We start from the raw sequence: 17,707 nt of genomic DNA on the forward strand, positions 1-17,707 counted from the left end.
CTACATTTTTGCACCGAACTACCCTTAATTTGACAATTGAGGTTCAAAATTTCGCATCAAAAATTGTCAACATACATATTTCCAAGATATTAGCTACAGTAACTGTAGCTCAAGAAGTATGGACTTGCCCCTAAAAAACTTTTACCATCGTAAATGAGGCAGCGAATGCAAGTTGCTTCAAAAAAATTCAAAGTGATTCGATATCAGGTCTTAAAGTGAACTTATCCGAAAATTTTGTGTGGGAGGTACCGGATGGAGTGGACAAATATAGTCCATATTTGAACCTGATCTATATCTGGTAGATATATTAGGATGTGTAAAGTATAGACCAATTCGGCCACTCCCTTCAAGAGTTACCGTACGAAAAATTTTTCCGAACATTTTTGAACTTTTGTGGGGAAGGTACCTGAAGGAGTGGACCGATATGGTTTATCTTCAAACTTAAACTATGTTTGGACAAAATATTACAAAGGCCATATTTTGGACCGAATCGGCAGATCCGTTCGAGAGTTATCTTGCGCTCCAACCACCTCATACGGTGTCATAGGGGTTTTTTGCAACTTTCATGCTATTTTCTCAGGAAGTATGGACTTGCCCCTGATGAAGCTTGTACCGTCGTATGAAGGGCAGTGAATACAAGTTGCTAAAACAAAAATCAAAGTGATTCGAGAGATGGCCCTAAACTGAACTTTTCCGAAATTTTGTGTGGGAGGTACCTGAAGGAGTGGACCTATTGAGACCATATTTGAACCTCATATTACCCCAGTAGAAAGATTACACTATACAAAGTATGGACCAAATCGGTCACTCCCTTCAAGAGTTATCGTGCGCACAAACTTTCCGAACATTTTCGAACTTTTGTGGGGGAGGTATCGGAAGGAGAGGACCGATGTAGCTCATCTTCGAACTTAAACTAAGTTTGGGCAAAATATTACGAAAGCCAAAATTTGAACCGAATCGGTTCATCCGTTCGAGAGTTATCGTGCGCTCCAGCCAGCAGGACAGACAGACAGACGGACGGACATGGCTAGATCGACTCCAAATTGTCTGAAACACATTTCGTCCAAACATACTTGGGGTCTAAAACCATTATTTCGATGAGGCACATTTTCATCGTATCAAAGTGTATATACCCTCCTTAGCCTAAAGGCTGAGGGTATAAAAATATATGCTGATCGGTTTATTCTTTTTATACCCTCAGCCTTTAGGCTAAGGAGGGTATATACACTTTGATACGATGAAAATATGCCTCATCGAAATAATGGTTTTAGACCCCAAGTATGTTTGGACGAAATGTGTTTCAGACAATTTGGAGTCGATCTAGCCATGTCCGTCCGTGTGCCTGTCTGTCTGTCCTGCTGGCTGGAGCGCACGATAACTCTCGAACGGATAAACCGATTTGGTTCAAATTTTGGCTTTCGTAATATTTTGCCCAAACTTAGTTTAAGTTCGAAGATGATCTACATCGGTACACTCCTTCCGGTACCTCCCCCACAAAAGTTCGAAAATGTTCGTAAAGTTTGTGCGCACGATAACTGTTGAAGGGAGTGACCGATTTGGTCCATACTTTGTATAGCGTAAACTTTCTACAAGAGGAATATGAGGTTTTAATATGGTCTCAATAGGTCCACTCCTTCGGGTACCTCCCACACAAAATTTGGGAAAAGTTCAGTTTAGGGCCATCTCTCGAATCACTTCACTGCACTCCATACGACGGTTTCATCAGGGGCAAGTCCATACTTCCTGAGAAAATAGCATGAAAGTTACAAAAACCCCTATGACACTGTGTGAGGTGGTTGGAGCGCAAGAGAACTTTCTAACGGATCTGCCGATTCGGTCCAAAATATGGCCTTAGTAATATTTTGTCTAAACATAGTTTAAGTTTGAAGATAAGCCATATCGGTCCACTCCTTCAGGTACCTCCCCCACAAAAGTTCAAAAATTTTCGGAAAAATTGTTCATACGGTAACTCTTGCAGGGAGTGGCCGAATTGGTCTATACTTTACACATCCTAATATATTTACCAGATATAGATCAGGTTCAAATATGGACTATACTTGGTCAATGTGGATCCATTCCTTTTAGTATCTCCTCCGCAAAACTTTTGATCTTTAATCCTAATCAACATTTTTGCCTGTTTAAACGCCCAACATTTTTAAAACCCTGTAAATACATACGTATTTTGGAAAAAAATTGTTTCAATATACACAGGCTGAGGGTATATCTCTGTCGGCAAAGCCGACTGATACTTTTTTACTTGTTCAAACTACAGTGGGTACCGCAAACTGCTTTAGTAAAAACAGTGCTTTTAAGCGGGCATTTGAATGTAAGATTTTTCACAAAAAAATAAAAAATAGAAAGTAACTTAAAGTTTAATAGATTTTTTATAAAAACTGCATGAAAATGGCTTTTCTCATGCTTAAAAGTGGCCATAACCCCTTAAAATAGCTTAACGTAACGCTACACAACATTTGAATTTTTCATGATTTTTGGTCAAGTTGTGCCCCCCCCCGAAATGAAATCCTGCGTACGTCCCTGCTACAGTTGTTGACTAAACTACCCGTAATCAGACATTTGAGGTTTCATTCAGTCACGATACTTCTCCACCAGAAGTTTTCAATACACATCCATTGTTCTGGTATAGACACCATCTAACGGAACCTCCCGATTTCAGATATATTGAGGATATTAGTTAAATTTGTTCAACGAACTACCTATAATTTGATATTTGAGTTTCGCAATGGTCACAAAATTTCTTCACTAAAAATTGTCAACAGAGTTCCATGTTTGGTATAGCTTTCACATAACGGTACCTCCAGATTTTCGGTATTTGGGGATTCCTGCTACAATTTTCAACGAATCGTCTGTAATATAACATTTGAAGTTGTTAGGGGTCACAACACTTCTTCATCTATATAAACATACCTTCCGATTTTCTTTTTTATACCCTACAGCACAATGTGGAAAAGGTATTATAAGTTTGTTTTGTTTCGAAAATGCATGTAACACCGCGAAATATTCGTCGTAGAACCCCATGTAGCACACCAGAATGCATATCTCGACGAGATAAAGCGATTTTGATCCGTCCGTCCATTAAAATTCTGCAACAAAAAGTTTTAATTTAAGTTCATATTTTCGTATAGCCCCCATACCTCCGAACTAGCTGTTAATGACATTTGAAGTTCCCACGTTATGTACCGATTTTCGGTATTTTGAGAATTCTAGCTAAAATTTTTAACCGAATTAGGAGTTATTTGACATTAAAGGCTCCCATCAAAAACTGTCAACATAGGTCCATGTTTTATTATAACCCCTATATAACGGTACCTGCCAATTTCTCGCCCACCAAAAATTGTCAACATACATAGTTAGATATAGGCACCATAAAAAAGGGCCTCCCGAATGAAGCATTTTATGTACATTATCTGACTTTTTAACGTACCCACTTAAAGTTGGGGACAGGAATGAAAACTAATTATTCCATTTTAGTTCAGAATATTTTATGGTGGAGGGTATGAAAAGTTCGGCCCGGCCAAACTTAACGCTTTTTTACTTGTTATTGTTCATATGTGTTATGAATTTTGGCATGTTAAAGCCAATCAAGAAATTTGGTTGTAATCTTTAATCCCCCATTGGCATGTGGAAAAATATATAAGGAATTAAGTGTACTGGACTACTATTTATTGTTGTCTTATTAGGACGAAGGTCATTATTTATGGAAGCTTTTAATTAATTGAATTAATCGAGCTAACATAACCTAGGGAGTTTGTATTGAAAAAGTGAATTATACCGAAGTACTGGACTACATAAAATCATGTATTTGTACTGTTCCTTTGTAATACGAGTACATAAAATTTCTCCGCTGATGTTATCTTCAGATTCCCTAACTTATTAAACAAACTACTTATTGCAAGAAACAGAAAACACAAAAACCGTTTGAATGATATTATTTTCATTTTATACATTTAAAGTTGTTTTCTTAACCATGCAATAATTTATGCCAGCCACAAGCTTATTTTCATACAGTAGCAGTAGCAACAGCAATAACAAAACAACAAAAAGGAGGCATCTTAGAAGCAACCTCAGCAATATCACCAAACACCAATCCACTCGTTGTAGTGTTAGTTGTGGCAGTGACAGCGTTAAATGTAGCAATTCTTCTTCTTCTTAAGAAAAGGAGGAGACCCTTTTTAACGTTGTTTGTCGTCAACGTCATTGGTAAAGCCATGACTATTTTATATACCCCGATATTTTATTCGTGTTCTTACGAAGGGATTACTTGCATTGCTGTTTTGATGCTGGTGGCGACGGTGATGGTAGTGGTGGTCGGGGGTTACCCACGCTTCAAAATATGTTGCGTTACACCAAAAAGAAAAATCATTTGGCTTTTCTTCTTTGGCTTCAATGTTTGTGCTCTGCACCACAACCACTTCCTCAGGCATTTGGCTTCTGTTTCCCTTGACATCGTTAGCATATCCTTTTCGGTTTCCTTTGCCGTATTTAAGAAGGTTTAATATTTTAAACAACTCATTTATATACCCGCAATGGAAAATCTTCTTTGTCGTCTTTGGTTTGGGGGCCTTGCTTTCCTTTCCTGTCAAGAATCACACGCGGTTGATTTTTTCAAAAGCGAAATGGAATTCAAGCTTCTATACCACCACAAGAAACATCTGCAACTCAGCTATCTACAGTATTAGCATTGTCATCTTTATTTTCATCTAACCAAGATCTATTGGGGTAACGGCAAACATCAATTCATCTTTAATCGAGCTGAAGATAAATGTACTAACATACTTATGTGTATATGTCCTAGCTGTATGGTACTCCTCAATGTTCTGATGAAACTTGTTCCCTCAAATACAGATTGTTTAAAAATAACGTGTGTTTCGCTGCCGTATCGTAAAATTAATTTTAAAGTAGCTCCTTTGAAATGCTTCATGGGGGAGTTCTGCAACAGCAATGATAAGGGAAATACCCTAACAAGAATCCGTCGTACGTTAAAATCATTTTAGGTTCACATGCATAAACATGTAGGTGGAAATTTGAATTGCACGCATAACTTAGAATGATAATGGCAAGCTAAGTCTCGTTATAAAAAACAACATTTATGTGTTATATTCTTTAAGAATGCTTATCTGTTGATGTGAGCTAGACTACCGTTTTTATTTATTTTCTTATTAAAGGTCTCTAAAAAAGAACGTCTGTGAAGTTGAAAGTAAGGGTTTCACTTGAACTTTAATCAAAGTTTTGGCCTACATTCTTATTTAAACTCATTAATTAATTTTTTGTAACCATCCCAATTAAGAACAAGTAAAAAAGTATCAGAAGGCTTTGCCGAAAGAGATATACCCTTAGCCTATGTGAATTGAAACTTTCATCCACGGTTAAATCGAATGTATTTAGGGTCTTTTCAGAATTTTGTGGCCCTTTTAGGACATTTGAACTTGACGACAAAAATGTGGATTAGGATTGAAGTTCAAAATTTTGGGTGTATGAACCGACAAAAGTATGTATAGGATTAAAGCTCAAAAATTTGCGGGGATATCGATAGATAGAGCTTTTTTATCACACTAGCCTACGAAATACATAATATCGCAGTAAACAGGGCCCCTAGGAAAACCTTCGGTAAAAATGTCCAAAGGATCTTCGAACAGAACATTAACCACACAAAAATGTTGAACATTTGTGTGGGGGTACCCTAAGGATTTGACAGATAGGGCCCAAATTTGAACATAAACTAAGTTTCGACAATATTTAGAGATCCATAGTTTAGACCAAATCGGTTGCTACGTCCATGAGATATGGCGTGTACCATTTTAGCGAATATTTTCGAACTTTGTGGGAAGGTACCGGAAAGAGTGGACCTATAAGCACCACCTTCAAATTTCATCTAATATTCGAAGAAATATTACGATATCCAAAGTGTGGACAAACGCAGTATTCGGTTCGAGACCCTTTTTTACAACTTTCGGGCTGTTTTCTCAAGAAGTATGGGCTTGTCGTAATTGAGGCAGCGAATGCAAGTTGCTTCAACAAAAATCAAAGTGATTCGAGAGCAGGTCTTAAAGTGAATTTATCCAAAATTTTGTGTGGGAGGTATCCGAAGGAGTGGACAAATATAGTTCATGTTCAAACCTGATTTATATCTGTTAGACATATTAGGATGTCTAAAGTATGGACAAAATCGGTCACTCCATCAAAAATTTATAGTGCGCACAATTTTTCCGAACATTTTTGAACTTTTGTGGAGGAGGTGCCTGAAGGAGTGGACCGATATTTCTTATCTTCGAACTTAAACTTAGTTTGAAAAAAATATTACGAAGGCCAAATTTTTGACCCAATCGGCAGATCCTTTCGAGAATTATCTTGCGCTCCAAACAATACACACGGTGTCATAGGTGTTTTTTTAACTTCCTGGCTATTTTCTCAGCAAATATGGACTTGCCCCTGATGAAACTTTTACCGTCGTATGGGAAGTAGTGAGTACAAGTTGCTACAACAAGAATCAAATTGATTCCAGAGTTGGTCCTAAACTGAACTTTTCCTAAATTTTGTGTGGGAGGTATCCGAAAGGGTGGACCGATTGATTCCATATTGAAACCTCATATATGCCTGGTAGAAACTGCACGATGTGAAAAGTATGTTCCAAATCAGTTACTCCCTTCAAGAGTTATGGTGCGCACACATTTTCCGAACTTTTGTGGGGGAGGTATCGGAAGGATACCGATATAACTCATCTTCGAACTTAAACATAGTTTGGACAAAATATTATGAAAGCCAAATTTCAGACCGAATTGGTTGATCCGTTCGAGAGTTATTATGCGCTCCAGTCAGCCAGGCAGACAGACGGACGAACGTGACTAAATCAATTCCAAACTTTGGTCCAAACGTTGGTTAGGTTCGAAGATGGACCATATCGGTCCACTCTTTTGGGTACGTCCCCCAGAAAAGTTCAACATTTTTCTGTAACATGGTGTGAACAATAACTCTTGAATGGAGCTATTGATTTGGTCCAAACTTTGCACATCGTATTATTCCTTCCAGATATATGTATATCGGACGCGAATATGGAGTATATTGGTTCACTCCTTCGGGGACCTCCCACACAAAATTCGGATAAAGTGAATTTTAAGAGACCTCTTGGATTGTGTTGAAAGTTGTTGAATTGTACAGTAGGTTGTCCTTGCGGCTCACGACGACGGTACAATTTTTTTTTTGCGCAAGTCCATACTTCTTGAAATATTAGCCTAAGATCTCCATGAAACACTGACGTCACCAACAAAAATGGCAAATCAGCCAGATAATTCTCACAGGGAGTTTCTGATTGCTCATCGTACTATTTCATCCAGTAATGTTTTAGGTTAGAATATGGACTATATCGTTTCACTCCTTCGGGTAACTCCCACAAAAAAATCGGAAAAAGTAAAGTTTAAGAGCTCCTCTAGCATAAATTTGCTTTTTTTCAGTAGGTTATTCTAGCGGCCTCATAAACAACGGTAAATTTTTTTCCGGAGAAAGTCAATACTTCCTGAGATAATGGTCCAAAAGCTCCAAAACTCTGTCTGCACATATGACTACTGTGCAAAATAGCTTTAAAACTATTTCAAATTTTTTCAAACTGTTTTTTTTTTTGGTTGGATAATTTCTTACATTTTTTTTAAACTGCTTACTTAGGACAAAGTAGCATTTTTTGGCCAATACAATTATTCCTATTTCACAACTGATGTTGTTTGTTGTGTTTATGGAGGTGCCGATGTAGACGAAGTCTTTTATTATAGGAAGCAACTAACAGTGGTAGGTCCGATCTCTATGGACACATTGCGCGATAATGCCATCAACTTGGACTTCTCGCCGTTTACCGCAAGACCCACTTTAGCAGATTCTCCTTCGACCTTCTTAAAAGCATCAGTTGCGTATTTTACTGATCGGCCTATGATGTCCATATCGTCAGTATAAGCATGTAATATGTGACTATTGGTTGAATTGTGCCATTGTTCTGATATGTTATCGGGACAAGGAGTGCTTTGCCGGAGAAAACAGGATAAAAATCCCATTTGCTTTGCTACTTTAACCTTTACGAACCGTTTATACAAAGTTCGTAAGTTCCGAAAATATGTTTATTGTGGTAATTAGCGAACTCTCTCAAACTCGGCTAATTAGCTTTACCAGATTGATGAAAGTGCGGCGTTCAGAGGTAAAAAATCGGACTGTCTGCTGATGGAGACAATTATGTTGCCAGGTGGTGTCATTTGTCAGACCAGGCGACATGATGGTAATGTCTGGCGAACTGTGACACTCTTCACTAATTCTGATAGGGGCGCCCTCATTGACCGTGCAAAACGTAGAGCTATCAATCTGCTCAGCCAGCGTTATATATCCCTCTGGTTGTTTTTGAGGACCGAATGCCACAACTCATGATGAGCATTAAAGTCCCCCAAGACCAAATTGTTATGAACTTCCAAGAGCGAGCTAATGTTGGGCCTATAACCTGGAGTAAAGCTTTTTATCGGAGAGATGTGTAGACCTTGCAAACCTACCTGGGCATTTACACACTTGACTGCTACCCCCATATATATACGGGTCATTAGAGCCAGGTCTGTATTGACCTATCTCGATAGAGCCTGGCTCTAATAACTGGTGCAATAGGAAAGCTAATCCCTCAACTCCATTTTTGGTTCGATATCCTTCCTCAGTACGTTTTAATTATCACAACCCTGTATACTACAGTTATTGTTGTAGGAACGAAATTATGTTCGTGATATGTATTACTTCAGTTATCAGGTTCTGGTTCCTCAGTATCCATACCAGAAAATTCTGCAAGCTGGACTAGTTCGTCCATAAAGCAGGTGAGTGGGATTAGCTGTGGTTCCAATCCACATGCCGGGCATGTATTGGGTATCGTGGCATCAATTCAGGCCAACTATGAATTGAGACGGCTGCATCGTCTGTCCCGGCCCGGCCAAAAAGAATCCGCAGCTGGCATTCCGGGATATGCCGCTGCCAACACAGACAAAAGATAGAAATACAAACATGTGTACAAGGATGTGGCAGCTGGGGTTCTGTAACACACGCCCATAATTGAAGCCGCATTCAACATCTCTTAAATTGTTTATCTTAATTAGAAATATGGCGAAATAACTTTAACTTTTTTAGATTGTATAAGAATTTCTTTATTTATTAATAGCGAAAATTTTCCAACCAAATAAATACATACCATGGTAATCCATATCAAAAAATACAACAACAAATGGAACTTACATGTTTACGAAATGTAAACCATTAGTCGATTCAAATTTATGCCATTAATACGATGTCCCAAAATATCTTTATACGAAAAGTACACAAAACATAGGCCGACATATCTCTACAGCTTATTGTTAAAGCGGATTTTTTCTGAGTGCCAAAGAATTTTTAACTATGCCACCACAATGATTTGTTTACAATGTTTTGCCATGTTTTAACTGTGCGGTTCCTACTTGTCAGGCACCAACAGAACTGTATTTGAACAGAAATGTATTTTTCCAATTTTTTATTTATTTACGCTTATTTTGAGTTTCCGTTTTACTACATTTCATTTTTACTTTTCGAAACGAACACAAAAATAAGACGACAAAGTGTCATTTGCATTTGCTGGGCAAATACTTTTTAGCATTTCTAACAAGAAAATGAAAATATTTTCTTCCTTCCGAATACTTTCCTTATAAAATAACACGTCATAGCGCACCAGGAGATGGTCAGGATGGATATTGAAGGACAACACAACTGAATTATTCCATAGCATTAAAAATGTAGTAGCTTTATATTTTCTGTCCACCCCCTCAACAAAATTCGAGCAGTAGCAGAGTCAGCTTCAATTCATACCACCAAGAAATTTGTTTGTACATTTACTGAGAAAAAAAAATGGAAGCGTAAAGAACTTCTAAATTTAGGAAACTGGAGATGAGAGAGAATCAATGCTTAGATAACATTCCAATCATAAGTATTCGCTAAAAGTGTTTACTTTTTACTTAAGAAATTACACTTAGGCAAACAATTTCCAAGGGATATTTTTTGGGAGGTTTTTAAAATTGACGAGGGTTGTACGTAAAAGAAGTAAAGAAAGCATACAGAGAAAGATTTCAAAGGAATTGAAATAAATAAGGGAATATTTTAAAAGATTTAATTTCAAAATTGTCGACATTCTGGGAAGAAATGAATAATAATGGGTATGTGACACGTTTGGAACATAGTCAATCTTTCTTAATATTGTCAAAGAAATTAATTTCTATATTTTCTTTAAACTGATAAGAATCCTTTATTGTAGGGCTCATGGCAGCAGGTGAGATGCTCGTAATGCATGGTGCAAATATAAATGTTATTAACCCTTTATGGTCTAACGATGTCTGTTGGCATTTTTGCAAGTTTTTAGGTTCATACATGATAATGTGGAAAGGGTTTAGTATAAGTTTGTTTTACCAATTTTGGTATATCGAACAAGCAAGTTATATTTGGAAGAGGAAAGCTTAACCTACCCATTGGGGCCAAATATGTTGATGTAGTTCAACAAGTAAAAATGTATCAGTTGGCTTTACCGACAAAGTTATACGGTAAAACTGTGTGAATTAAAATTTTCATATTTTCAATATCGAATCGAATGTCGGCTACGCAACCGTAATACTTTTGACCCCCATAGAACGGTACCTCCCGATTTTTGGTATTTTGAAGGTTGTGGCCACAATAATCCACTAATAACCACTTACCGAAATATTGGAAGTTTGGTATTTAGTGTTTGATATTGATGGAACCCAGCAAAAATCCTCACTGCAAACCTCCTTTCCCACCCATTATTTTAACAAGGGCATGTCGCGCGAAATATCTGGTTATTTTGTAACCACTGAACAAAGTAGACTGTAAGCACTGAAATAAGTAGATACTGAGTAGATTCTGACTACTTATTTCAGTGGTTACAAAATAACCAGATATTCCGCGCGACATGCCATTGTTAAAATAATGGGTGGGAAAGGAGGTTTGTAATGAGGATTTTTGCTGGGAAGTTTTTATATAGCCCCCATACACGCCATCGTCTCACCATCACATTGGGGCTATATCAATAAACCACACCACACACATACACACCACAACAACATACCTACCACTGTAGGTCGCAACAATTTTGTTCGTATTGTTCCGCTATGTTCACAAGACGATAACAACTACAGTGAAAATCCCCTCCAGAAATTTAAATATGGACCAAAAATAAAATGTTTTTATTTTTCATACAAAAGTAATGGTCCATCTCACCCGCAAAATAATATCAGATCATCATCCAACATTGTTGGCATCTTATTCGACCTAAACTCTTACCTCGTGCAAAATTTCGTGACTATTGAGCTTCAATTGCGGCCTCTATTGTGCTTATGAATACGCTACAAGCAAAAAACTGGCTATATTTGGCTGTAACTCTGTTATCTGACAGCGTAAATCAAAATATTTGGCATCAATGGAAAGGGCAATAGTTGGCTTTCCAAATATTATTTACGTGGGCGGAATGTGTTTTCCAGGAATAAAGATATAACTGGTATATTAACAATTTTCACACAAAAGTTATGCTCCATTTAACCGTCTAAACATCATCCGATCACCATCTCAAATTGCAAGCATCTTCTTTGTCATATACAGCTACCTTGTTTGAATTTGAGGCGATCGGGCTATTATTGCGACCAACAGAGCATCTAAAAAATCGGATAAAAATTATGTGTTTGATCCATTTCATTCGCTAAATATTTCACGATCATCACCAATAAGAATAGGTGTCTATTCTGGTCTAAACCCAACCTCCATGCAAAATTTCATGACGATCGGTCGATGATTGCGGCCTGGAGTTTGATTACAATTTATAATGGTCAGACGGACGGACACACATCTGAAAATCGCTTTATCTCGCCGAAATATGAAGATTGGTTTATCACATTGGGGTGTAGGGTATAAATATCAAATTACGGGTAGTTCAGTTCCGCAAGGTACCTTTATATGGAGGATATACCAAAACATGGACATATGTTGACAATTTTTGTGGGAAAAGTTTTGTGAGAAATGGGAACCTCAAATGTGAAAAATAGCCAAGGCCATGCATTCTGACATAATTACCCAAAATCTGTGACCAACTAAAACGGCTGACTGACACCTCTGAAAAACTTCGACACTACATCATTATATTTATTTATTTTGAACTAAAGGTTTTAGTAGTCTTTGTTAAGACGTTATAATTTTTTTCTCCATACTTAGCTCAATAACGGCCGAATGTTCCAAAAACTCCGATCAAATAAGATACTAGTTATCTAAGAAGGATACTGGGTAGTAGACTTCGGATTGGTTTATGATACATACCCCCTAAATGCATAAAAATATACGCTGAAAACTTCAAAAACTTATTTTGTTTACGTTGTAGGTTATTAAATTAGATTACACAGTGCAACATTTTCAAGGTAATTTTGTGCAAACAACTTCTAATGCGGTTTTTATGAAAGTACAGACCCAATAGACAAAAACCCTCTTTGGATTTTGTTTTGTTAGATCGGGTTTGGATTTTATGACCCTATCTAAACATCGTTAAATATTGACTTTAAAAAAAATGGGGGCTATATCTTTGAAACCAATACGAATTTTTCCATGACATCCGCAGCAAACTTGTAGATAAGCGCAAGAAGAATTTATTTGGAAACATAATCAACATGAACAGCCTCATATATTGCCTCAAATGATATAATATATCTAAAAATTCCGTATTTTGAATATATTTCGCAGCGTATCTCCAAAACGGTTAAATTTTTCTTAATATTGTAGTTGGGAAAAATATTCGCTGAAATGTAATACACAACTCTTCCTAACATATCATTGCTGTAAAATGCCTCTATCGCGTTATTTCTAGCATATTTTTCAACGACAATTTGAAAAATATATCAACAATACATTGAAATTTCAAATATAAGAATAAACAGCCTGTGTGAACGTTGTTTGAAATATGTTTTGTAAAAAGAACGATATGAAATCCTGCCAAAACAACATGAAATAAGTGTTTTACAGTTTCAGAATGTTCTGAAGAATTGTTGAGCACATTATTTGGACTTTTTTGCGAAAGGTTACTTGGTTCAACTCTCAATAGTTTGGCTGTAACTGACCCTAATTCAAGAAATTATGTAAACGTTTATATATTTGATCAATTTTGATGCGCTAGTTGTTGTTTTTCCCATTTCCTCTGTTTTGTATAGTGTTATTTTTGTTTGACGAGATGTGCCTTTGTTTTTAAATTGCTTACTTAAACCATAGTAGCACCTGTTGGCCAATACAATTCTTCTTCTTATTTCACAACTGATGTTGTTTGTTGTGTTTATGGCAGTACCGAGGTAGACGAAGTCTTTAACAACCTCAAAATTGTAGGTACCAACTTCCACAGTTGGTCCGAGCCCTATGGACGCTTTGTGCGTCGACACCATCAATTTGGTCTTTTCGCCGTTTACCGCCAGCAACACTTTCACCGATTCTGTTTCGACCTTCCTAAAGGTATCAGTTACTTCCTTTACTGATCGTCCCATGATGTCTATGTCATCAGCATAAGCAAGTAACATGTGGCTATTGGTGTAAATTGTGCCATTTCTTTTGACATTTGCATCTCGTATTACCTTTTCCTGCAAAATGTTGAATAGGTCACACGAAAGGCTGTCTCCTTGTCTGAAACCTCTTTTGGTACAAAAATTCTTCGGAGAGGTTCTTTCCAATTTTAACTGAGGACCTAGTATCAGTTAAAGTCATCTTACAAAGCCGGATGAGCTTTGCGGGGATACCAAATTCAGACATTTCATGGAATACCTTTGATCGGAGGGGACTGTCGAATGCTGCTTTATAATCGACAAAAAGGTGATATGTGTCGACCTGCATCTCTTGGGTCTTCTCTAGGATTTGCCGCAGGGTAAATATCTGGTCAATGGTGGACTTGCCAGGTCTAAAGCCACATTGGTATGGTCCAATTATTTCGCTGACCATTGGCTTTAGTCGTTCGCACAATATCCCTGACACTATCTTATAGGCAATAGGGAGAAGACTTATGCCCCTATAGTTGAAGCATACAGTCTTATCTCCTTTCGGGACGGGACATAGGATCCTCAGGTTCCAATCGTCGGGTACGCGTTCTTCCTGCCAGATGGTGCTAACTAGCTGATGCATACACCTTATCTGCGTGTCGCCTCCGGTTTTAAACAGCTCGGCTGGTAGGCCATCGGCTCCTGCTGCCTTCAGCCGGTTTATTGCTGTATTCAGCCGGTTTATTGCTGTCTTTACATCATCTTGGCTGTTGGATCCGTGGTATCTTCGTTGCCTTCGATAGTATTGGATACCAGCACTTTGGAAAAATGCTTTCATATCCTTAGCACACTATCTGTATCAGTTACCAAATTACTTTGCTGGTCTCTACAGGAGGATGTGCCTGTACAAAAACCATCAGCTTGATTCTTCACTATTTGGTAGAATTTTCCGACTTCATTCTGGCTCCTGTACATTTAAATTTTTTCACACTCCCGCTTTTCCATATATCTCTTTTTCCTACGATAAAGACGTTTATCCTCTCTTCTTTTCTCCCGATACCTCTCCGTTCCGCTACGTTGCTACTGTAGAGTAGCCCTATATGCTGCATTGTTCTCTTCGGTAACAGCACGACACTACTGCACGCAGAGACAAAATATTGTTGGAACAATCATATTCTAAGAACAAAGTAGTGTATTTTAAAATTCTTAAAATATGTATTGTTGGCGCAACAATATATTTTGTGTCATCATGTTTCCTAATAAAAAATATATGGTTGAAACGACAATATATATTTTCAGATTTTTAAAATACACTATTTTGTTCTTAGAATATGATTGTTCCAACAATATCTCTTCTCTGTGTGTGGTCATACCATGGGTTCCTTGGTGGAGGTCTCTGTTATCCAAGTATGGATTTTGCGGCTGTTTGCATGGAGTGGACAATATTTTGCCATTGTGCTGATATGTTATCGGGACGAGGAGTGCTTTCATTAAGCTGTGGCTTTCTGTGTGTTCGCAGCTTACCGATGTCCAACTTCAGTGTTGCGTCTGTTCGTACTTTATTTGCAACGCTTAGACGGGTATGTACCTTTGCTGCAGCATGGTAGTGGTCCGAGTCTACGAGGACAGTTCGGAAACTTCTTAGCCTATCACAAAAAGCGCGGTATAAACGGAAAAAAGTTAAGTGTTTTGGAAACTTCCATTTCTGTTATGAACACATGTTAAATTTTGTTTCGATCTGGCAACTCTTTCATATAGAAACAGGTGTTCAAAAACGACGCATCCGCAATTGTTTTACAATGGAAAAAATAGAAATGCTTCCTATCATTAAATATTTATATAAATAAGGTTTATCAAAACAAGAAATTCATAATGATATGGTGAATGTGTTAGGTGAAAGTGCTCCTTCATATGCAACAGTAAAAAATTGGGTTGCTGAATTTAAACGTGGTCGTACAAGCATTGAAGATGAACCACGTAGTGGACGTCCAAAAACAGCAACAGCAATAGAAATTGTAGCCAAAGTGCATGAAATGGTATTAAATGATCGACGAATAAAAGTGCGTGAAATTGCTAATATCATGGGCATCTCAAATGATCGAGTCCATTTAATTTTGCATGAAGAACTACAGATGAAAAAGCTTTCTGCAAGATGGGTGCCGCATTTGTTAACAGTCGATCAAAAACGCATAAGAATAAACATTTCTCAAGTTTGTTTGGATCGTTTTAAGCGAAATAAAATGGATATTAAGCGTCGTTTCATAACTGTTGATGAGACATGGATCCACCACTATACTCCAGAGACAAAAGAACAATCCAAACAATGGACTGAAGCTGGAGGAAGTGCCCCAAAGAAGGCAAAAACAATTCAATCGGCTGGTAAGGTTATGGCAACGGTTTTTTTGGGACTTGAAAGGTATTTTATTGATTGACTATCTGCAAAAGGGTAAAATAATAACTTCAGAGTACTATTGCAACCTTTTGGATCAATTAAATGTAAAAATTCGAGAAAAACGCCCTGGCTTACAGCACAAAAAAATTATTTTTCAAGAAGACAACGCACCAGCGCACAAGAGTGTTTTAACAATGGCTAAAATCAACGAATTAAAGTACGAGTTGCTTCACCACCCACCTTATTCTCCTGATTTAGCTCGCAGTGACTTTTACTTGTTCGCAAATCTAAAAAAATTCCTTGCTGGCAAGCGTTTTAACTCAAATGAAGATGCAATTACAGTTGTAGACCACTATTTTGAAGACCTTGAGGAAAACTATTTTAATCAAGGGATAGAATTGCTAGAAAAGCGTTGGACTAAGTGTACTGAAGTTTCAAGAGATTATATTTAAAAATAAAAATATTTTTGAAAAACTAACTATTCTCTTTCATTGATAGGCTAAGAAGTTCCCGAACCGCCCTCGTATGTTTACCCCTCGGAACGGTCGTACATCAAACACGCTCTATGTATGTCTTTCATCTATCACAACGTGATCAATATGATTTCTTGTTGTTTGATCTGGAGACACCCAGGTGCCCTCATGAATATCGAGATGCTTGAATCTGGTACTGCTAACTACCATGTTTTTTTGCAGCTGCGAAGTCTATCAGCCTCATTCCATTGTCAGATGTTCCACCATGGAAACTGAATTTCCCGATTATTGGTCCGAAGATATTCTCCTTTCCTATTTTGTCATTAAAATCGCCTAGAATAATTTTAATGTCATGGGTAGGACATACATATGCTTCTTTTAGGCGCTCGTAGAGTATATCTTTGGTCTGTTCGCCCTTGTCTTCGGTTGGAGCATGAGCGCTTTTAACCGTATTGTACCAAGTCTTTCATTCAGTGGGGTGAAGCTGTAGACTAGTTGATTTAACCTTCGACCAACTGCAACTCCGCAACCATTCTTTGTGTCATGGCGGCTATAATGCAGTGTGTCACCTTCAGGTGTTATTGTGACGTGTTTACCAATCCATCGTATTTCCTTTATGGCAGTTATATCGGCCTTGTATTTTCAAGTACATCTGCCAGCGCGTAAACTGCACATTCTCTATAAAGTATGCGAACATTCCAGGTGCATATTCGCAGATCATGGTCCTTAAAACGTTTGCGGGGATCGTCAACTTTGGACGGGTTTGTTTTTCTGTTCTTTAGTTTTTTCATAGTATGTTGCTTTTCTAGGTGAACGTCCAGCACATGTTAGCTCACTACCTTTAACGGGTGTTAAAGGCCGCTTGAGATGAGAGAGGGACCAAGATAAATCCTGGGCTTTGTCATGCTAAAGCCGGTCAGGACTGTCCCTTGGTATTTTTCATCCCTTACGTCACCCATTGGTATTCTACTAGCCGTTCAAAAAATAAACAAAGGTATGTAGTACCTTCTGTTATGATCAATGCTTGGTCTGAGATTTAAATATTTTGGATGATGAGTTGCCTTTCAACAAAGGTATTGAATTTAAAGCATATGAGCCTACAGTTAGTAACAAATCAAAAATGCTAACCTTATTTTATGATAAATGTAAGGTAATAAGTATCATTTTGGTTTGGTTATTACATCCCTCCCCCTCTGTTGCTAATTGGAGCAATAATATCTATATATCTATACTTCTGTATTTCATTTGTTTTAGTGTAAAGTAAAAAGAACCCACTGTTCTAAAAG

The sequence above is a fragment of the Musca autumnalis genome, unplaced genomic scaffold (assembly GCF_047663935.1).
Source record: "Musca autumnalis isolate F117 unplaced genomic scaffold, ASM4766393v1 scaffold_2, whole genome shotgun sequence".
Classification (NCBI taxonomy): domain Eukaryota; kingdom Metazoa; phylum Arthropoda; class Insecta; order Diptera; family Muscidae; genus Musca; species Musca autumnalis.